At 44.2% G+C, this 22,834-nt stretch overlaps 1 protein-coding gene and 1 non-coding gene across 3 annotated transcripts in view; one reads left to right on the top strand and one right to left on the bottom strand.

Moving 5' to 3' along the window:
• The window catches only part of CCK (cholecystokinin), a 91,402-nt gene that overhangs the window by 5,460 nt on the left and 63,108 nt on the right, over window positions 1-22,834 (top strand). The window contains exon 1 of one of the 2 annotated variants that reach the window (XM_069648290.1): window positions 16,597-16,725. The exons of the other annotated variant lie outside the window; for it this stretch is intronic. The gene's annotated coding sequence lies outside the window, so the exon portion shown is untranslated. Of the gene's footprint in view, window positions 1-16,596; window positions 16,726-22,834 lie in introns of those variants that run through there. 2 annotated transcript variants of the gene reach the window in all.
• Window positions 7,655-7,789, bottom strand: LOC138570366 (small nucleolar RNA SNORA49). Its single transcript, XR_011303449.1, has one exon. It is a non-coding gene; the product is annotated as a small nucleolar RNA SNORA49 (small nucleolar RNA).

The following is a 22,834-nucleotide window of genomic DNA, read 5'->3' as shown; positions in this document are numbered from 1 at the left end:
ATGAAAGGTTTACCATCAAACCCAAGCGGGAGCCCTAGAGAGTACTTAAGGTTGAGGTCCTCCCTTTCTTTTTGTTTGATGTTGCCTGGCAACCCAGCTATCAGGAAGGGACCTGTGTCCCCTGGTTCTAGTATCCGGGTTACTAGAACCGATTGTTATTTGCATACAAAGTCTATACCAGGTTTAGCACCTGTGTTTTCCCCTCCAGGGCATTGTTCTGCTTTTTGCAAGTAGAACTGGGGCAGGACACAGAATTACGGTTCTGCCGGCCCCCTTATACTCTGCCTGAATAATGCACACGCTTGTAGGCAAGCACATGTCCAAAAAACAGACGGATTCCATGGGAATCCAATGTAAACGTTGTTCACCAACGGAATGGAATGGCAGAGAGGAGTCATGCTTCTTGCAAAATAAAGCGAAAAAAAGGTGTAATGGCAATTTTACATGTTTTAACACTTTGTTTACACAGCGTCTTCAAAAGTGGGAAATTGCATAGAGGGGAACCAGTAGCTCACACTTGCAAACGTTGCCAGTCCCCTGCATTCCATTACAACTTTTTAGAACATGAGGTCCATTGTGTTAATTGGACATTCATCCAAAATGATCTTTGTAAATTTCAGTGATGAAATGTGACATAAAGTCAGAGTTTCTGAGACATGCTCTCACTCCCTAAAATACAAGGAATTCGTCAAAGCATTTCTGCAGGAGTCTTCTGAAGACGAATAGTCCAAGGAAGCGAGCTTCTGTGCACAATAGTTGAGTAGCCCAGAGTACAATAAATCTCAGATATAGAAAGGGAACTGTGTGTGATTAGGGTCATTTTGGCAGCCAGCAACATTTATGTCAATGTTTCCAACCTGGCCACTCCTTTTACAAACCGTTGTGATCTGTTATGCAGCCGAATGGTGCCATATCCTGCATGTGCTCGCAACAGAACTGCACAAAATGGAGTGGAATGCACTCTGGTTATTTAAAATGGTCGCCCTGCTACTGATTTGAAACCAGGAGTTGATTAATGAAAAATAATCATGTATAACACGCTTAATACCAGAGACCAGTCTCTAAGCACGGGACCGGGATTCAAACCTGTGTTGCTCTGCATTATCTTGCTTCCAAGACAAACGCATTGTTAGGATGATCCGTCCTGGGCAGGGAGGTAATGCAGCGGATCTCAAGGTTCTAGAAGACCATGAACTAGATTAGATTTACCCCAGACTCACCGGTAATTCCAGACAGGAATGCTGAATCACTAGAATGAATAGTGAGTCATTTACACAATGGAGGTTTGATTCTTACCAGGCGAGTTAATGTACTGAACATTATGGAAAAGTACCTTCTTACTGTAAGTGTGTGAATATGAAGCCGAAGGTAGGATAGCTCAGGGGTAATGTTCTTGCCCTGGAAGCAAGACGACATGCAGTAACACTGGTTCGATGCTCGGGTCTGCTTTATAAATAACCAATTATAATTAGAAAAAAGCCCTTTCAGCAGTGGCTTGTCTTTAATAACATTCTCAATAAGTTCTCTAAACTGAGATCTGAGGTTGCTCAGCGTGTTACCAAGTAAAATCATCAAATGAAATGAGCAAAAGCATTCTTGCAGACTCTGGGGGTCACTTTTCAAACTCGCCGATCTTAAAAGCAAAGTGTAAAGCAAAGGTGTAAACGCTTTGCTTCTATGGTCAGGGAGATTGTCTTGCAGTGTGGCGGTGGAGCCCTGGCACTGAGCGGGATATACATTTCCATTGTGCCTTCCGCTCTGCATTGGTATAGCACCAGTCCTTTTCACAAGCATGTATTTCCATGCTGGTGGAACACCAATGGATTCCTAGGAACATCCACCTCACCTGGTGAAAGCAGACGGATTACATAGCAATCCATAGTAAATACTACCTGGAACGTGTGATTTTCAGGGATCATTTACACTTTTTCCACAATGGATTAGAAATGTGAAGAGTAAAGGGCAATTTGATATTTGTTCTCTCGTAGCATTTCAACTCGGTTATGGAAATGCCAAATATTGCTAGATGCGGACCTTTTGTACAAATAAACATGGTCCTCTCCAGTGAGATTTAGAAGTCATGTAAAATGACCATCTCTGTCTTTAAATTGAGTTTTTGACGAATTACTGGCCAAATGCTGGTTCTTGAGGAAAATTTAAAATGTGTTCAAATTCGGTAAGGAAGGATAGCTCAGGGGCAACGTGCTTGTCTTGAAAGCAAGATGGCGCGCAGCATCACAGGTTCGATCCCTGAGTCCGCAGTTAGAAACCTCTGGGTATTAAGTGTGTTATAAAGAAACAATTCTAATAATTATAAGGTAATGAGCCCTGCACATTTGTAAGACATTGACAATATTTGCGTTTGGTTTTTATTTTGTCACATGAACAGCATTTAAACTCAAAGGGCCTCATTACGACCCTGGCGGAAGACCATGGTGCTATTAGCACCATGGTCCATGCCGGTAAGTTACCGACTCCGCCATGGAGAAAGGGGGAATTACCACCCCATTACAAGGTTGGCGGGGCGGTAATTCCCCCTTCCTCCATGGCCCTTCCCCATTCCCATTTTTGCCCCATAGGGCTCAATGGGAATGGGGAAGGCGCTAAGTACGCTAAGCACCGTAATTAGCACCAAGGTCCCTTTGCGGGTCCCTACTTTAACGACTGGTGTACACCAGCCGTTAAGGTCGGGTCCCGCAAAGGGACCTCGTAATTAGGCGCTAATAGGTTAACGGCGCCGCAGCCTTTTACGGCGCCGTTAACCCATTAACGCCTGGGTCGTAATGAGGCCCAAAGTTTCACAACCTTCCTTTAGCAAGATCATGCTACAACAGATATTTCAGAATTTTACTGAATTTGTGTTCATGTGACTTAATCAAATATAAGACTGTGCTATCGTTTGGATCTGTTCAAAATTGAATTTAGATTCAGTTTTACTCAAAGATAGTGTTCAAAGCAGTCTTTTGTTTAAATGTACTGTAGGCTTCTTGGGTGAATAGTGATGAAGAAAGCATCCTTTTAGCGATTATAGTGCACACTTGTCCACTTGTCTAAGGATTCCCATTCTCCTCTAAACCCATGGCTCGCATCTGCTCCATACCTCAGATGCACCAGTGCTCTTACTCTTCTGCAGCCAATTGCCAACCATGAAGTAACCCCACTCAGCAAGTGAAGCTCCAGTAAACCTCAAAGCAGGATATCTTGTTGAGAAACAACTTGCGACTTTTCTACTTCCAGTTTATATAGAGTGCCACATTCAAGATGGATCCCACACCTTTTCCCTTTTTGCCTGGCACTCTTGGGAAATGTAATTTAAATCCTTAGATGTACTTGACACAATCCGGTGACAAATCCTGATTTATTGTTAAAAGGATGTGAAAACCATTGTATACATAAACTCGTTTTCTAAATGTTGTCCTTTAGGTTTAGAATTATAATTCTTACTGATAAAATGTAGCTATAAATGTTCATATATATACATACATACATACATACATACATATTTGTGAAAGTTTGCATGCTTTGGGTTGGCTCAAACCCCATAACAGCTGGTGGGCTGACACTTTGGCCCAAGGTCAGCATACCAGTCTGGGGCATACTGAAATAGTGAAATTTGACCAACCCCACCCATTCGGTGTGTACCGAGTAGGGTCCGGCCCTGTGCTATCAGTATGGGTGATTTTGGGAGATTGCCGGTTTTGCAATTGTTGGCTCCAGCCCCACAACAGTTGGTGGGCAAAAGTTTTGGCTTGAGGTCAGCATACCAGAATGGGGTGTACTGGCAATAGTGAAATCTGACCAACCCCACCCACTCGCCCTGCACAGGGGTGGAGCAGAGTCCGGCCCCATGCTATCAGTATAGGCGATTTCAGGAGATTGACAATTTTGCGCCTTTTTGTCAAAAATACGAAGTTGGGACACAAGGTCGGCATACCAGTCTGGGGTGTACTGGCGATAGCGAAATTTGACCAGCCACACCCATTCGCCCTGCACAGGGCAGGGTCCGGGAAGCAAATCCATATTACCATATTAGATTTTGCGCTGAGCATTAGTTCATTAGGCAAAATTAAGGGTGATTGCTCTGGCTAAGGCCAGAAATTGCCTGCTCTCAGGTAGCTGTCATACCAATTTAAAGTCTCAAACACCCATACATTGGATTACTTACAGGTAATTGTCTCGCAAGTTGATTGTATAGAATATAGTTGAATCTGGGTTGGTAACAAAAACCCCCAAACTTATTTATGATCCAACCTCTGGTGAGACTGTTCAGGTGATCTGGCAGCCACAGCTTGCCTTAACGTCTCTTCAAAAAACCAAATAGCCCCCTAGTAGGGCCCTACAGAGAATATACGACTCTCCCTATCTCAGTTAGACATCTCATGTCACAGAAAAGGACGGACAGCTAATATTTGTTATCTCCTCAGTCACGCACATTTATTCACAAGGAAGAACTAAAGTGTCCCTGAATAGGTGTACTTTCAATAGGCAAGGATGTATACTGAGAATAATCACTCTCCCCCAAAGGTCAGTTGGTCCCCTCAACTCTGGTGTGTTGCTGCTGTAGCCTACAGCAGTGATGAGCAACACTTTAAGTAACTCGCGCCCTGAAACACTTGTGTGCAGGCGTGTTATAAATGACTTATCATAGCATATCATATCATAACCACCACTGGAAACCACCACCGGCATCCGGCAGAACTTTTTCTGTCCCAGAGTATTGCTCTTTTGATGCTTCAGTGCTGCAGCCGAGTTATTTCTTCATTTCTTTCTTCATACCTTGACCCCCTTTCATTCTCCAGTGCCTCTTGAAAACTGTCCTTTAATGGAACACCAGAAACTGTTCTATAAAGCACTTTCAAACAAGGTTAACACTTTCCCACCAAAGACTGATCTTAGTCACGTTACTGGTCCCTCTTGGTTTCTCTTGGACTTAACAGGCTAGAAAGAAAACCCTTTTACTCACCTACTACTGCTGTTTCTTTTTCAGGGAGGACTCTTTATTGACTCTGAAAGAAACCTTATTTAAAATTGTTTCTTACCTGATACATTGTGGTTCTCTGTGTTACTAAGTATAACTTAATCGTTAGTTGTTTCTTTTTTTGATACCTTTTCTTAAATATAAATATGATCGTTTATGCAAAATAGAGCATGGAGCATTTCGTATTTGCTTTTAATGAAAAGTGTGTACTGGACCTGTGAATCTCCCCACTCCACCTGCTGAGATGCCTGGGCTGCTCTGTCACGACTACCACTTGGAGAGCCTGGTGAGCTTGTAGGAATCATTACTAGTACCTGGGTCAGGAATATGTACATGAGTCCACTGATCACAGGGTCTTAATCACAATCTCCCTAGCAGACACCTTATGCATTCAAAGGGAGATCCGCCCCTTTACATTAACTACCTTCTTAGTGTGTGTATAGCTTTGGAGAGTACTTGAATAGCATACATATTGTTAGAGGTGAGCAGGCAACTGATTCTAGGACGTTCTTTTGTATAAAAGCTGATCAGTTTCTGCAAACTCAGATATTTGCTGCATTCTTCATGCCATTGATCCCTACTATGGGGTGCTAAGTTCAAATGGCATGCAGAGACCAGCAAATGGTGAGCTCCATGGTGATTATTCAGAATTGCGGTACTCTGTAATGGAGGAGGGACATCATAATGAATCTAGCTCACTCTGGGTATGCAGGTATCAAAATCTAGAGTACAAAAGATTATTTTCCTATCTTACTTCAACCTAGAGCCTCTTGTTCTCTCTCCCATCTGGGATCACAGCTGGACCATGTCTTAGGCCAGTTTAGTATGCTTCCTAGGGAGGGAAAAGACAAAACACTTGCTGGGCTTGTCTGTCTATGCTCCACAAAGTGTGCATCTAATGATGGCTGCCTTTTGTTCTAAAAGGAAACAAGGGAACGAAACTGAGAACTCGTCTTGATAAAGTTTCTTAGCTCATTCGTTGACTTGGAATTAGGTTTAACCTTTTTGACTGACTATAACTCCCTTCAGTAATCCGCTTTAAATGGAGTGCCTTGGGGCTCATTTCCGCATCTTACCATTTTCTTCTGATTTTGAAGTACATAGCAACATCCGCATCTGGTGTCCTCCATGTATTTCTATGGGCACTGCCATTTTATGGTGTTTTTAGCTCAATTAACAGCTCAATGATTGCCCAAAGGGTGCAGGATTTGAGCCGATGACGACGCCTCAGGGGGAAGAGGCACAATTCTCAGATAACAATCATCCTAGTATTGTTCCCTTGGAAGAAAGTCTTTCAAGTCATGGTTCCATACATATCACTTCAGCTATCCAATGGGAAACCTTCAACAAGAGACATTCTCAAGAAATACATGAACCCGGCCATATTCAGCATCAGGAAAGTATTTTTTTCCAATTTACTAAAAAAGTGTAATCTTTGGATTGTTCCCAAATGTTATCAACTCCTGATCAAGTAAAATAAGGTTGCGTGTGACAGTGGATATATGTAAACCTATTTCCTGCAATTTACATAAATTAAGTGGACAAATGGAAAACATTTCCACGTGACCAGCCTGTGCTGATCCATCATTTGGACATCATTTAAGATAAACCGTTTGAAATGTATCAAATTGTGCTCCTTACAATGCTGGTGCAATAGATTTAACATATGTTGTCTTCTATAACTAGGCGATCCGTAACAACTCTTCTAAAATGTACAAGACAACCCCAAAAAAGAGCTATCAACTACTAAATAAATTCAGCACAACCAAATACAAAATTCAATTATCTAATAGAATTGAGAAATGAACTTAATAGTACATTTCTGATTATAAAGAGCTGACTCTGACATAATATTTTGATGGCCCACTCATATTTGAAAAAAAAGAGCAAACCTGAAGTACATAACAAGTGTGAGCAGGAATAAAGGTATATCTCTAATTTTCTTGAATAAGATAATGCTGAACACCAATTATATTATTAATTTTTTAATAGGTTTCGACATCTTATATTCAGAATTCTGAATTTGAAACCCAAACAAAAAGAGACATTGGGATATTCATATAGGAGTGCAAGGTGGTTCTTGTAAGCACTTAGATAGGGTTTGATGGGGTGTGAGGCAGGTTTCTGACCTTTGGATTGGCTCAACAGGAGGGGAGCCCCCAGTGAAGCACTAAGAGCAGCCCAGACTAAGGTGGATTCCTTCATTAAATGGTTTGCAGATTATGATTTGGAGAACGGTTCTCAGGTGATTCCATGACAATGCCTTACGACAACACACGTTCCCGCAAATAGCGGGCCCGTTATTAGCTCCATGGTCCCTTAACGGGTCCTGCTAAGGATGGCTGGTCAGACCAGCCGTTCCTGGTGGGACCCGATAAGGGAACTTGGAATGTGGTGGTAGGGGGTTAATGGCACCGGCATCCTTACCGGTGCAGTTAACCCCCTACCGCCATACTCGGAATGACCCCCTGTGTCTAGAGGCAATGGGCCTCATTACAACTAGTGCGGAATGGGTTTAACGGCGCTGGTAATGGTGCCGGCACCGTTGAACCCCCTCTGCACTATTACGAGGTTCCCTCGCGGGACCCGCTCTGGACGTCTGGTTTTTCCAGACGTCCATAGCGGGACCCGCGAGGGGACCAGGAAGCTAACAACGGGCCTGTAATTAACGGGCCTGTTGTTAGCTCCCTCCCTATTCCCATTGAGCCCTTTGGGGGCTCGAATGGGAATGGAAAAGGCCCGGGTTCCCTGAAGGAGGAAATACCGGGCCCTCCAAAGTCAGAATGGCCCAGTATTTCTCCTTTCAGGGAACCCAGACACAATTTTGGAGGCAGCCATGGCACCATGGCTGCCTCCAAAGTCGTAATGAGGCCCAATGTGTGGTAAACTAAGCCACCTTCTTCACATAACAGGAACCAGAAGGTAAGTAATTTACATGTAGGTTTATTCTCCAGTTATAATGTAGAGAAAGCACTGGGACATCCATCCAGCCCAGCACATTATGTCCAACTGACACCAGTAGAACCCAGCACTCCAATCCTGCACTAACATTCCACATAGAATGTCAGTGACATCACCACACCATCATAATAACACATAGCCCATAATCAGGCCCCAGCGCAGATTATGACACAATGCCTCAGGATGTCTTGAAGTGTCTTCTATTTCAAATGAGATGAGTTGTAGATGAGTTGGTGAGGTATTTCTTCCCTCGCTATTCAAGTGGCTGACCACCAACTCTGCCAATCCCTGCTCTTTATGTGTTCACTTACCTAGCTTACAACACTCCACTTTTGCAACAATGAATCAGAACATTCCAACGTGTCTCATGGCCGACAGTCGAGATGGAGAGACCTTTCCCGCAGCATTAGTGAGAGCATCAGGGAATTTTGGCACAGTTCTTACAGTGCGCAATGGGACATTAGATGCAAAATAGTCAAAGTTTGTGCTATTTTAAAGTTAAATCCCCAGACCTAATTGGTTGCATTTCAAGCATTTTAGTAGTCCAATGAGAATCTCTATGAAATGGGGTAACTCTCGCTCGTTTACTACATTTAAGGGATATCCTACGCGACTTGGGTTACTGCATCCTCTGATTGTAGCTCCATGGTCCTCCCAGAGAACCAGAGCTAGATGTAAATAATTATTGGCAAAAATTAAACAACACACATCCGCCCTGATGGTAGAACAAATAGGCAAATGGCACTTGCATTTCAAAGTCTAAGCCAAACTATCATGGGACTATGCTCCAGACTTTGATGTGGCTGTGAAGAAGAGCTTCTCAATGAAAGGAATCTCACCCACCCAGCACAACAAACAAATATCCCCCTTGACATTTTGCAAGATACGTGTAGACGTTCTAGCGGAAAAACTCTAGGCAATCTAGTTAAACAATACAACTTGCTGTTTAAAATAAAGTTACAAGGTTTATGAAATTAAGTCCTTGGTTTTAAATTATGCATTTGACTTGTTTAAAAACATTTTACAAAAAGGTCAACTCGTGTCCCACCATGAACACAAATCAGTGGCCACGTGCAACATTCATCAATTAAGCAAACCTATGGGGCGGGGCAGCCTATAACCACATATGAGGTTGACTGGCCTTAACAATGCAGTCTACTGCCACATTTTCTTCTCGTAGAATCGGCCTGCGGACATGCCAAATGTCCCATGTGCGAATAGTCCCCTAAAGATGATGTCAATTTCAAAAACGCACTAGATCTGTATCATTCATGTATGCAGTCACTTGAAGAATGAAGGGCGCTGCTGTGGACCCCTTGCTCTGTGTGTTCTACTGCTCAGATTGCGACGGAGGAGCACAGCCTTAGATCTGCCTGTGCATTCATCCCACGTTCTTAGGACAGCAGTGGAATGGAAGAAGCACTGGCTTCAAATGTTACTTCTGCCATATGTGTGCAAAATGTGAATTCTGTTTGTGTTCACCATTCCAAGTATTACTATTGTGCTAACTGAACGATGGCACTACAGAAAACTCATATTAATTAGATCCCTGGTCTCAGAGTCAAGATGGCAGCGATATGAACTCCATTCTGCTCCCGACATCCCAAATGATTTGATGCCTTGTTTTAATGTAGAACATTTCACAGTCAAATAAGTGTGCTTAGAAATAGGCCATGCACGTTTTTATAATGTAACAATCCGTATGAAAACTATTGTCTCATCAAGAACAATCCTGTGATCATTGACAGAGGCAGCAGTGCACATTACAACATGGCCTTCCAACTATCTCTACCGAGTCCCCTCTAATGTTTCCTCTGCAGACTTTATCTGAGAATGGGTTGTGTCATCCACATTTCTGATATGGGCCGACATGCAATGGACCCTTGTCAAGAAGACTTTCAACTCGGTGTCAGGCTCCAACACATTTATTGGATGATTTTTTTCTGCATTTCTGATAGGCCCAAAGGTAAACTAACTGCAGCTCTCCACTCGCGGCATGGCGTGGTTCTAGGTGCATATGTGCACTGCCCATGCACAAGGTTTTAGCCATAGCCGCCATGTGACATTAACCACTGTTCCTCAGAATAGACACTCAAAGCAGTTAATAAAAACAATATTGTTATGATCAGTTATACCGTGTATAATTTTTGGAGTAGAAATCTGCCTCTCAGCTTTGATGTCCAAGGGAATCTGACACCTGGAATTTGAGGCACTTCAAAGATGGGGCAAAGTGCTGAAGTTCATATCCCTTAGACAACCTTATTGTATAACCTTATCATTATTTTGTTTTCACTATAGACCTTTACTGGTATTTTTTGTTCACAGTAAAAGCTTACTGCTTGTGTAGCTGAGGGGATCTGTCATTGGTACAGTTTTAGATAATGCTTCAAGTTCCGACTAATAGAAGACTGAAGAAGTTTGTTGTGCTTTTTTGATTCCCCTCGTCTCCCTTTGTTGTTTTCAATTGTGTGGCCCAACCAAAGCAGGGAGTAGAGGCCGTTACTGGAGCTATGTCAATGCTGCGATTATTCCTCAATGGCCTTGCATAATCGCATCCACTCGCCAGGAGGCCGCTTGTGCTCCTCCTTTGGAGTTCCTTCCCTTACTCTATAGGTTTTTTGGTTTGTATTTGTGCAATCTGTTTACAAAAACATAGCCCAAATTTTAATCAAACAACGTACCTCTGCCAATTCCTGTATACTACAAGAACGTCGCAGGACTCTGCCCAACTCTGCATGACTCTGTAATGTTTGTGAAACAATCCAACTGAGCTGACATCTGGCATCTTACTCATATCCATCACTTGATATCCGTATCCGTATCCATACTGTGGCCCTAGGCCTAATTTACTGTAGTATTATTTTGATTCAGAACAAGTGCACATATACACATTTTCCTGGTGGCCTCTGTGATCTTGTCTAAAGACGTCATGATCCAGGTCTTCACCGGCACACAATGATCTGTTATAGAAAGTGGTGTACTGTCCCTGCTTTTACATTCATCTATGTATTGGTACCATGTAACCCTGCTTCTCGGAAAGATGTACGGTGCACGTGGCAATATGGTGCAGATGTCCCGTGGAACAATCTTCTGTGAAATCTCAACTTGTCTTTTCACAGTTCTTCACGGAAATTTAGCCAGGTAGAGACAACATTCCAACACCAGTGACACTACCAGTCCATACGGTGTAAGAAACTGCAAGCTTCCCTTTCAAATGTCACTTACAGAACACCCCCAAATTGGACCCTCGTGCAGGTTTTTCCATTTGAACAGTAGTTTTCCTCGACCTGCAGCTATCCAGATGCTTTTGGCTCAGCTCCTATTATCCCTCACCTTTGACTATACTGGAACTTGTTGGTCAAATGATCTTACAATTAGTGTTGTCAATTTCAGCAATTTCCTATAGTTTAAACTGGGGAACTCTTACTGCACCCATGCGTGCCTTGCCATGTGCAATAGGTCATACCAAGAGCAAAGGAGCTAATTCCCCTGCTTACAGTAGTATATGTGCGAAGGATGGGGCTCCAGGTGGGACTTTGGCCATGCAATGTTTTACTCAATCGAAGTCTGGGCTTGATGGGGATGGCCTGAGTGTCTAGGGGGCTGCAGGTTGTGATGTCGAGCAATGGTCTAACCCCAGCACTTGTGCAAAGAGAGAGAGAAAATGCACACAGAGTTTTACTGTTAATATGTTTCTTATGCGCATATATGGTAAGGACTTAACACAAGCTTCATTATTAATAAATACATAAATAGAACAGGCCAGCTGTGCAAATAAGTCAATAAATAAATGAGTAATGAATAATCAGGAGGCTGTTGCGTTGCAGGGTGATGCTTTGGGGTGTTTCGGGGAGAATCAGTGAAGGCTTGAAGCATGTGGAGGAGGATGGTACAGGGTCTTGCTTGAATAAGTATGGGGACCGGTTTGGGTCAGGGTGCTGCAGTTGTAGCCTGGAATGCCATCACCCCATCCTCAATAACTCAATGACCTTATTCTTACAGATCTGGCTCTGCTGCCCTATGAACCTTGAGTAAACAAAGAGCAAAAGTTTGCTCCCTAGATAAGGAAGCAGGGTGCCTTGGTGTCCTATGCATCAAAGTTAAAGTGGGGGCACTGCTATGACAGAGAAAGGGTCTGAAGGTGAAGAAAGTCTGATGAGCGTAGACCATGTTATTTGAGGGTGTTAGAGTACAGGAATGGAAGGCGCAGTCGAGTCAAAGTAATGGGTTCTTCCGGCTGGGGTTCTTTCTGAAAGATATAGGCCCTGATTCATGGATTATTTGCGCCGTAAAAAAACGGGATTTGTGCGCCATTCTGCCCTCAAATCCCCATTTGTTAAACAGGGATTTGCGGGCAGAATGGCACACAAATCCCGTTTTTTCCAGCGCAAATAAAGTGGTACCTGTTTCTCCCGGCCACTTGAGCTGTGCAGCAAGCTCCCCGTGTTCTTTTTTCTTGTCTCTTAAAATGTGTATGTTGTTGCTTAAGAGACTCACACGCCATTTCTGGCTGAACAGTTTAAAGATTGACTGCATGCAGGAGAGTGGGAGACTGGGACAGGCCTGCATATTATATGATTCTGTTTTGTAGAGTCACAAAAGTCCTTGTTCTTCTTTAAAGTGAACTCTGCCCCCTCATCAAGCGTCTCCTACACCTCAGCTCCAACACCAAGATTAAAGGCAGGCTTTTCCGAAACTTGCTCCTGCTTCTTCCATTCACTGGTAGAGTCCAAAGGAAGTGCCGCCTCCAAGATTAATTCGAATTCAGGCAGAGAATGTGAGCTGCTGGCCTTAAAGAAAAGAAATATACCCTGGTAAATTGGAAAAAACAAAACTCATAGTACCATACCCCGAAATCAAGCTCTACCAATGCATTTGAAAATGAATGGCATAATCAAAACGAGAACTCAAAACAAAATACTTGTGTCCCAATGTCAAACTCTCTCAATGCCAATGGAAAATCTACGTGTTTACAATAGGGAAAGAGACAAGGTAGACACACCGTACAGAACCGTAACCGACGCTCGCCGGTGAAGATGCCTTTGTTCTTCCTCTGAGGCACTGACATTTTTGTGGTGGGGTATGTTCTGCTCCTTCTAGTAATGTATGTTCCTTTTCATGGAAGGTCCCGCACATGCCAACACAGGCCTTTCACGGTTCTTGAGGTGTTTACACGGCATGCTCTGCCTATCCTAGACATGTTTTGTTCTCCATTCAGAGATTGGTGCAGCTCACAGTTTGGGTCTTTGCAAATAATGGGTTCAGACTTGAAACAGCAGGAATGGTTGCACTTGAAATCTCTTCCACTATTTTAAGCACTAAAATGATATTGTCACACCAGCAGATGTTCTATTGTCCAAATTCATTTTTAATTAATGTTTGAAGGGTCTCCATAGTATGGCAGGGCTTCACCTTGAGAGTGTCATTTCACACTGTGGAGGAAAGGTATGACTGTCTACCTAGGATGTAATGCAGCACAACGTCCCCTTGATCTCCCTAATACTCAAGCTATTGGCAGTGTTACTAGCGTGCAGGTATGTGCAAAATGTCTGGAAGCCCCTCTACCGAGAGTGAACACAGCCAAATAACCAGGTCTCTGGGTAAGTTCCCACTCAGGAGGGTCTACAATCACGTTTTAGCTCACTGGACCTTTCACAGAGGAGAAACACTCCTTTGCAAATCAGCCTTGTCCCACCCACTTGGGCAGTCCAGCACTGAAATACTAGACAATTTTCCTTGGAATAAGAGTACCAACAGCAACCGCAGACACATATGTTGGCCTACTCGGGTCTCAGAAGTGAGGTGACACTGTGCCTCTCTAAGCACAGTAAGCATGAGGTCCACGTCTGGATTACCCTGGGTAACTCAGAGTGAAATCCCAAGTCCCTAAACATATATGGAAAAGTTCTGGGGGCCCCTTTATCGAGAACGTAGACAGCTGGTTCCCACTCAGAAGGGTCTACTACCACCTTTTTACTGACTTTACCTTTCACAGAGAAGATATATCTATTTGCATATCAGTCCGGTCCCACCCACTTGGGCAATCCAGCATCGAAATGCTAGGCGATTCTCTTCTGAACAAGACTGCCAACAACAACCCCAGACACGTGTTTTGGCTTAGTCGGGTCTCATCAGTGAGATGGACCTGAGCCTCTCTGAGCACAGTGAGCAAAGGATCCATGTCTGGATTACCCTGCGTAACTCAGGGCGAAATTCCAAGTCCCTAAAAATCTGTGCAAAAGGTCTGGGAGCCCCTCTACTGAGAACGTACACAGCCAAATAACCTGTTCTCTGGTTAGGTTCTTACTCGGGGCTCGGGGGGGTCTACAACCACCTTTTAGCGCACTTTACTTTTCACAGAGGAGAAATATCTATTTGCATATCAGTCTCTGTCCCACCCACAAGGGCAGTCCAGTACCGAATGCTAGGCAATTCTCCTCTGAACAAGAGTGCCAACAGCAACCCCAGACACGTGTTTCAGCCTAGTTGGGGTGAAGCTATGCCTCTCTCAGCACAGTGAGCAAGGGGTCCACGTCTGGATTACCCTGGGTAATTTAGGGTGAAACCCCAAGTCCCTAACCATATGTGCAAAAGGTCTGGGAACCCCTCTACTGAGAACTGTGAGCTAAGACGTGGTTACAGACCCTCCCGAGTGGGCACCTTCCCAAAGAACAGGTTATTTGGCCCTTTTTGTTCTTGGTATGGGGGCTTTCAGACCTTTCTTTGAAGCTAGTGTGAAGGGCAAAGAGAAGCTTACGGTGAGCATTTATTTTTCTGAAGCTGGTGCTCTTGCCTGTCCAGTAGCAGATGTCCGGGTGGAAGGGTCACTGGCAGGGGCATTCCACCCTAGAGCCCAATAAAAATGACATGGCCCATAAACACAAAGTGATTATTGTTTAGTATGAGCAGAGAAGTACGACTGCAGGAGATCATTAAAGGAGAGGTTTTGAAGTGTGGTAAATTAACTGGTTCAGGTTGCAAACATTCATGCCACTACGATTAAACAGATGTCCCTCTAAAAGGGATGAAACAAAAAACAAAATGCTAGTGGGGAACATCATTGCTAAGGCTCAAACTCAAGAGTTTGGGCTGTTTGCTGCCCCTCTGGCAAATGTTGTAAGCAATGTCCACCCTGCAAGTGAGTGCTTCTGTGGCCGAGAATGGTGGTCATGTGAGCCACGTGGACAGGCCGCGTCATGTTAACCTCCTCCTGCTTCTACGTGCTGTAGAAAGATATGTTACCAGTGCTTTAAGTGGCCTGCACACTCGAGCCGGGGCTCTTAAGCGGCGTGGCTGGGCAGGGGGTCGGTGCCGCAATCAGGAGGCAACACTTGCCTCACCTGAATGCTGCCTGTTAGGTCACGCCCCGTAAGAGCCCCGGCTCAATTTTGTAAAAGGGCAGAAGCCATGGTCTAACGGGCACCGTTCAGGTCAGGTAAGTGTTTCTTTGTCTTTTAATGTGCGGCGCTGGCCCCCTTCCAGACACCCTTTTCACTTGCGATGCTGGGATCATCACCCTCTCAGCGAGAGTGATAAACCCCTGCTCCTCTAATGAAAGGGTTGCCTGTCAGGGTGGAAACACAATGAAAAGCTAGGAAAGACTGCTTGCATGCGACTGCTTCAGGCTTTACCAAAGAAAGCCTTGCCGTTTGATGGTGTTGCCACCCCCTGCCAGACACCCCTTTCATTAGAGATGCAGGGAGGTCGGGCGACACAGTGACAAGGCTTACACGCAAGAGCTTCAGACTTTACAAATAAAGCCTTGCATTCTACCAGCCCGGTGGGCCGGGGTGAGCAGGGGACTTCAGGGGCTACGGCTCAAACATAATTTTCCGAGCCTGCTGGGGCTCTTCCCTGGCTAGCCCCAGCCCACTTAAGCCCTGGTTCTTACTCATTACGAGGTTGGAGGTAGCCATGGTGCTATTAGCACCATGGCTACCCCCTTACCGCATTCCGGGTCCGGGATCTCGAAATAGGGACTTACCGGGTCATTCCAACCTTGGAGGACCGGTAAATCCACATTCCGAGAACCATTCCCCATTCCCATTCGAGCCCCCATAGGGCTCAATGGGAATGGGGATGGAGCTAATAACGGGCCCGTTATTAGCTCCCTGGCCCCTTAGCGGCTCCTGATAAAACCAGGCGCCCATAGCGGGACACGCTAAGGGACCTCGGAATATGGAGGTAAGGGATTACAGGCACCGGCACCCTTACCGGTGCCGGTAATCACCTCCAACCTCATAATGAGGCCCAGTGTAATGCTATCCATTGCATGAACCTCGCAAGGAAGAGGGGCTGGGTGAAGTGAACTTGCAAAGTTCAGCTCGGTGGGCTAGCCACACAGAGTCCGTTTAAACAGTTGCATGCATCCCCATGACAGATTTAAAGACTCTGTTGCGTGTATCATATGATACCGTTTTACAATCAAAACTGCCTAACCTATCACTGCCCATGCCATGCAAGACGCGTACATGTGCTAATTAGCGGCTGTTGACAGTGTTAAAGGCAACTCCCTGGAAGAGGATAAGAGAGCAAGGGGTTAACCGGAGATGGATTTCCTGCGTAAGATCTCGGACGGTTTTTCCCCGGGAGGCAAATGAATTGGTTATGATCTGATCGCCCCCAGCAGTGCATGCGAAGATCGCTCGCCTGCGTCAGTGCTGTGCAAATAGATGTCAGAGCGGCTTGGCTGCGCCCCGCTATTTAAGCAGCAGCAGCGCCGGAACCTGCTCTAACTTCTCGCTGCAGCGCCGACCCGGACGGAGCGGAGTCACTTCAGCCGCCAGGTAGGACAGCTCAGCCGCGTGCGTACTTTCCGTGTCTGAGTCGGATTCAGTTTCCGAGGGAGGCAGGGCGCCCTGCGAACACGCGCCCGCCAGTTTTGAAGTCCGGTAGAAGTGCACGATTTCTGCAAGTGGCCCAGATCAGAATAGTTGTCAGTGTTATTTATTTATTTATGTGTATGTCTGCGCAGCTGCGCTCGTCCTTTTTAACTGTACGGATTTCATTGTTTAAAGGTATGTGTGTGTATGTTCAGCCCCCGACAGTCTGAACAGGTAAACTCATCAGTCTACCTTTAGAGATCTCACATGGCACGCGTAACCCAAGTAACTCGACTATTAGGCGCCGTAATGATGCAGAAGTTTTTTTAGCACCAATATCGAGCATACATTTTAGTAAATAACGGGTAAGGCTTCTAACAAAACGCGCGTGTTTAAGTGGCACCGCATACAAGTCGTTTACTTTTTATATCGGACTTTTTTTCAGCTGAATTAAAAGTGTTGCCAAATGTATTTTGGGACAAAGATATGTCGCTTCAGGTGATAGCTTAAATGAATTAGGATCAACATGAGGGCGTTCTTTGTGGATAACATTAGGACAGGCGTGTGTAGTGTGCCCTGACATATCGGCGGTTGATAATATTTCATGGCCATACATAGAATCCGTTTCCTCTGAAACACGGGATTTGTCATGCGATGGGATGAGAGGCGTGGAGCATTTAAAAGTACTACTGCCAAAAAAGTGTGGGTGGTTTGAGGTAGCTGGCAGTTGGGAAGCTTGTGTTCAGTGGCACTACCTAAATCCCCTCTTGGCGTGGCCAGCCAGGACACAATGGCCAAGCATCACTTGACCTCAGAGCGCAGGCTCTTCCTCGCTGCCAGACAAGGCGACTGAGCCACAGGTGGATTTAGTTATTTCCCCAAGATCAAACAATGTCGCTCATTTTGGGAGAGTAAGGATTAGAACCGATGCCTCTCGGTTTCAAGACGAGCCACGAGAAGACATCGCTTTCAAGGCTCCCTGTGCTTGCTAACATCTCTCCGCAATGTGGCTGTTCCACTGGGGCTGACGAATAGCAAGGCGGCGCATCAGAAAGCAGCGCTCCCTCCACCGGGGAGAGGCTTTCCCTGGTACAGACGGAGTGGTGTCAGAAATCAGAGCTTCATCACACGGCTTGTGGAGGGACACTCAACTCGCCCAACTCGGGTCATCCCAGATTTTGCTCAACCCTAATTTAAACTGTCTTGTTGCTTATAGGTCCTTCTCTAACACTTTTATTTTATTAAACAAAAATGGCATTTAGCGATGGTATTACAGAAACTTGCCCTTGTGCAAATACAATAATCACTAGGGGAAACATCCCAGTGTAACAACATAATTGAAGGCATTTTTGCCCCAGGGCAATGTTTACCCTAGTCATAGCCCTTTGCCTGGTACATTGAGAGACTAGGCGTCTTGAACTTGAGAGATGTTTTCTTCAGTGCCAAGTGTTCTTGCATCAGTGCAACGTTTCTGCAATGCCACCCTAGATGAGCAAATGTAGGATGTTTTGCCCTTGGCTCTACTATATTCGTTTTCCATAACAAAACCACATGCTGAGCCGCTGTATCTGAATTGTGTAGTCCCACAAAAGCCTAATTTCTGAGAGCCTCAGCCACAAAAAGAAATGTTACCAACCGCAATGATACAATGCACTGAAAATAGCCACGTCATATCACATATGGAGGTGTCAACTTTCATAGCTCGACTTTGAAGGGTGGGGAGAGCTGCACTCATCATGGATACTCTGAAACCAATGTAAACGTGGCTGGACTTTTAATGGGTGGTGGAGAACAGCACTCATTGTGGATGCTCTGTTTCCAATGCCAGCATGCAGTGTAATGACCACGCCATGTCTCACATAGAGGCGTAAACATTCATGGCTGGACTTTTAATGGGTGGTGGAGAACAGCACTCATCGTGGATGCTCTGTTTCCAATGCCAGCATGCAGTGTAATGACCACGCCATGTCTCACATAGAGGCGTAAACATTCATGGCTGGACTTTTAATGGGTGGTGGAGAACAGCACTCATCGTGGATGCTCTGTTTCCAATGCCAGCATGCAGTGTAATGACCACGCCATGTCTCACATAGAGGCGTAAACATTCATGGCTGGACTTTTAATGGGTGGTGGAGAACAGCACTCATCGTGGATGCTCTGTTTCCAATGCCAGCATGCAGTGTAATGACAACGCCATATCTCACATAGAGGCGTAAACATTCATGGCTGGACTTTTAATGGGTGGTGGAGAACAGCACTCATCGTGGATGCTCTGTTTCCAATGCCAGCATGCAGTGTAATGACAACGCCATATCTCACATAGAGGCGTAAACATTCATGGCTGGACTTTTAATGGGTGGTGGAGAACAGCACTCATCGTGGATGCTCTGTTTCCAATGCCAGCATGCAATGTAATGACCACGCCATGTCTCACATAGAGGCGTAAACATTCATGGCTGGACTTTTAATGGGTGGTGGAGAACAGCACTCATCGTGGATGCTCTGTTTCCATTGCTAGCATGCAGTGTAATGACCACGCTATATCTCACATAGAGGCGTAAACATTCATGGCTGAACTTTTAATGGGTGGTGGAGAACAGCACTCATCGTGGATGCTCTGTTTCCAATGCCAGCATGCAGTGTAATGACCACGCCATGTCTCACATAGAGGCGTAAACATTCATGGCTGGACTTCAAAGGGTGGGGAGAGGTCCGCTCATTAGGATGCTCTGATACCAAATGTTCTATTAAAAATGGATTAATAAAAGACAGCAGAGTCCGCTTTGGGTTTGACTCGAAGGCTCATTAAGAAAAGCTGACGTGGTCTCTGTGGGCTGAAGCAACAAATATAATTGCTCTTCCCGACCTTTAAATGTGGAGTTCACAGCAGCATTAATTACTGCTTTTGATTTAGAGAGCGTTTTTGCCACAAATAGGACCTTTCTCGACAGGCAGTAGTTTATTTACAGCCATGAACGTGACAGAAAACTGCAGATTCTTAATGTAGTCATTTGATTGATGCAATGTATTATCAGTATCTCTGTCTGGGTTGCATATAATGGTCATCAAGGAATTGTGTGCATTTGTGTGTGTGATGATAAGTTAATATATATGGGCATGTACGTGCTCAGAACTGTATATGCAAATATATAAATACACACACACAGACACACCTGCACACACAATATACTCGAGCCCTGATCTGTACAGCAACTGCACTCACCGAACAAAGTTTCAGCATTGGGAAGTCATTCCAATGACAGCTGTGCACTATACCGCAATCATTGGCTTCAAGATGGATGATCCTGTCTCCACTTGCGTCTTAGATCATTCGGCTCCAGCTTTCAGCACAACATCATGGGAATAGCTGGCATGTTATAAACCCGCAGCCCAAAATCAAATCTCATGCCAGCAATCGCTAATTCACTGACAGTCAAATATACAGTACTGAGCACCCAACAAAGAAACACTGTTCAGGATAACGTTAGAGTACTAGTATTTATGCCAAAGTGTTGTCTATCATGTAATGTTCAGACTATGATCTACCGAATTCCCTAACAACCCAATGTGCTTTGAGGCCATAACAATGGCAGTTAGGTCCCCTCCAAATGTCACATAACATGTATGTGTTCATGTCTAGCGATCTATCTATCCATCTATCTATCTATCCATCTGTATTTATCACTGGTAGGACATTTTGCACATGTTAAATCCATATTTCAGTTCCTAATAATATCAATTCCAAAAAACAGGATTCACCAAACTTGTACTAAAGATATTGTGCTCTACATTCCATATGCATGCTCAAATAGGAGACACTTTGGTAATATGGTATGAGTTAAGGGGTGGGGGTAACAAAACAGTGTTCATAGTGGACCTCAGACACACAGACCAGGTTTGCTTAAGTAAAGTTGAAAAGGGCAATGACCCAGTTACTAGAAACTTTGAAAGCAACACACTTTGATTTGGAAAAATATCCTTGAGGATTTTGAACTAATTCAGGCATTTTTGAGAAACATTAGGCTTGTTGGTGCTACTGTGTGCTTAAGGTTGATTACTTTGGTACATCAATTTGTTACAAAATGCAGTCAACTGCGAATACTGATTATCTTCATAGAAACTCAATTGCAAATTACGTAACTAGCTAATAAACATTCAAATGAATTGGCATCCATTTAACAACATGGCGTGTAGCTGACTACCAGGTAGCTCTCAATTTGAATTAATTTGCATGTGAATCAACAAATTGATCCAGATGAAAGTTCTGCCTGTAACATGTAACCGCCAACCCACATTGATGATATTTAAGAGACATGCATGTTAACATTTATTTTCATTCCTATAGAAATCCCTTTTATTATCAACTTTGGCAAACATTAGCCAATGGATTTTCAAGCACATACCGTAAAGACCCATTGATTTATGCATTCTAAATGTCCTAATAATTGCTTTAGCCATTCCTGCGTTCCAGAGAAGTATGTTGATTAATATTCTGCTAGACATGTCAGTACACTAGGTATTATTCCACTGATACCTTCAAGAAATGTAAGACAACCAGAAGAATTTATTGTGTAATGCACAAGTACTTTTGAAGTGTTAATTTAAGAATGCACAAATAAATCCTGATTTGAAAATGTGTATGTGTCTTTATAGACATGTCCATTGTGGTTTTCAAACACTATTTTGGCAAATTGAACTAGCCTTATTTTAATTGTGAATACATGCCTAATATTTTGGTTGTTTCCATGTCACAGCATTTTTATTTGATTTCTATAAATATAAACAGGCTTTCTGTACATGTATTATGTATATCCTTGGAGAAATTCCTTCAAATGCACACACAAATTGCCACAAATAATTCCTTAAAGCTTTCAATATCCAATAAGGACTGCTGTTTCACTTCTAGGACCTCCCTTAGTAATCTACCGGGGGCGGGGGGCAGGGTGGAGGACAGCTGACCCTTTGTATAGTTAAACCAATGTTTCCGTAAACTCATAAAATACATTCCATTCAGAAGTTAAGGCCTTAGAAAACGCATCCGCCACTCATCCGTTGCTAATGTCACTTTTGTATGGTTTACGTGAAATACATTCATGATAGAGAATAAGTCAATCAGACAAGATGACGGATGGGAAGAGGTGTAAAAGGGGGCAGGGTGGGCCAAAGATAGAGGTCCGCAGGAGTTGGATCAATTTATAGGGGATGGCGATAGCTCAGTTGGTGAGGCGGTCCTGTGTGTATTAAGGCTGCACCCAAAGACAATGTGAATTTCTTTATGGCAGAAGAGGGCTGGAAAACTGTTCTAGAGGCCCAGGGGATGCCCAGTCCAGCTGCAGCCTCCTAGCCTTTGCTTTAATAATCTTGATGTGGTGAGTAGTCGGTGAGTAGTCGGTAATTGGATCATTGAGGGGACCTTGAAATTTGGAAAACATGATCTGGTCTTGCAGGCGAGATGCCCTGCTGCCGAGAATGGCTCTTTGGGGGTTGGTAAGGTTCTTCAAGGGGATCACGTGCGCTGAGACCGCAAGTAAAAGGAGTCGCCTAAAAAAAGTTATTGATGTGAAAGTTTGGCTTGAGACTAAAGTTTAATCTGGCCGCCTCATTCTGCGTGAATTGCAGCTTGTCGAACAAAGACTGAGGAGTGAGAAGATGTGGAGTGTGGTGGCGTTGTCTAGTATGGAGAGGATGATTCCTCTGATGAGGGGTACACAGTGGTTTGTGGGGACAAAGGGAGTAATGTTATAGGCAGGATTGAATAGCAGTAACACAATCTGATTAATTTGTATCATTTGTTGATACAAATAGCAACTGCATTCACATGAAACATGACTTTTCTAATCATGGCATCAGGGTATTACTTAGAAGCAGAAGCTATCAGGATTGTCACCAGTGAACATTTGAATCTATGTGCATTTGTCTGCTTCTTGTGTCTGCAATTTCTGGAAGGAGAATAAGTGCAGTGCTCTTTTTCTTCACTGACTTATTTAGTTGTGGTCAAATGTGGGCGAAAATATTTTGTATTCAATTATAATGCGAACATGGTATAGTCTTTTCTGGTATAGCATTGTTCATT

The sequence above is a fragment of the Ambystoma mexicanum genome, chromosome 2q (genome assembly GCF_040938575.1).
Source record: "Ambystoma mexicanum isolate Mex_15411 chromosome 2q, UKY_AmexF1_1, whole genome shotgun sequence".
NCBI lineage: Eukaryota > Metazoa > Chordata > Amphibia > Caudata > Ambystomatidae > Ambystoma > Ambystoma mexicanum.
Note: the sequence above shows the minus strand (reverse complement) of the source record. Positions and strands in the feature narration are given on the sequence as shown.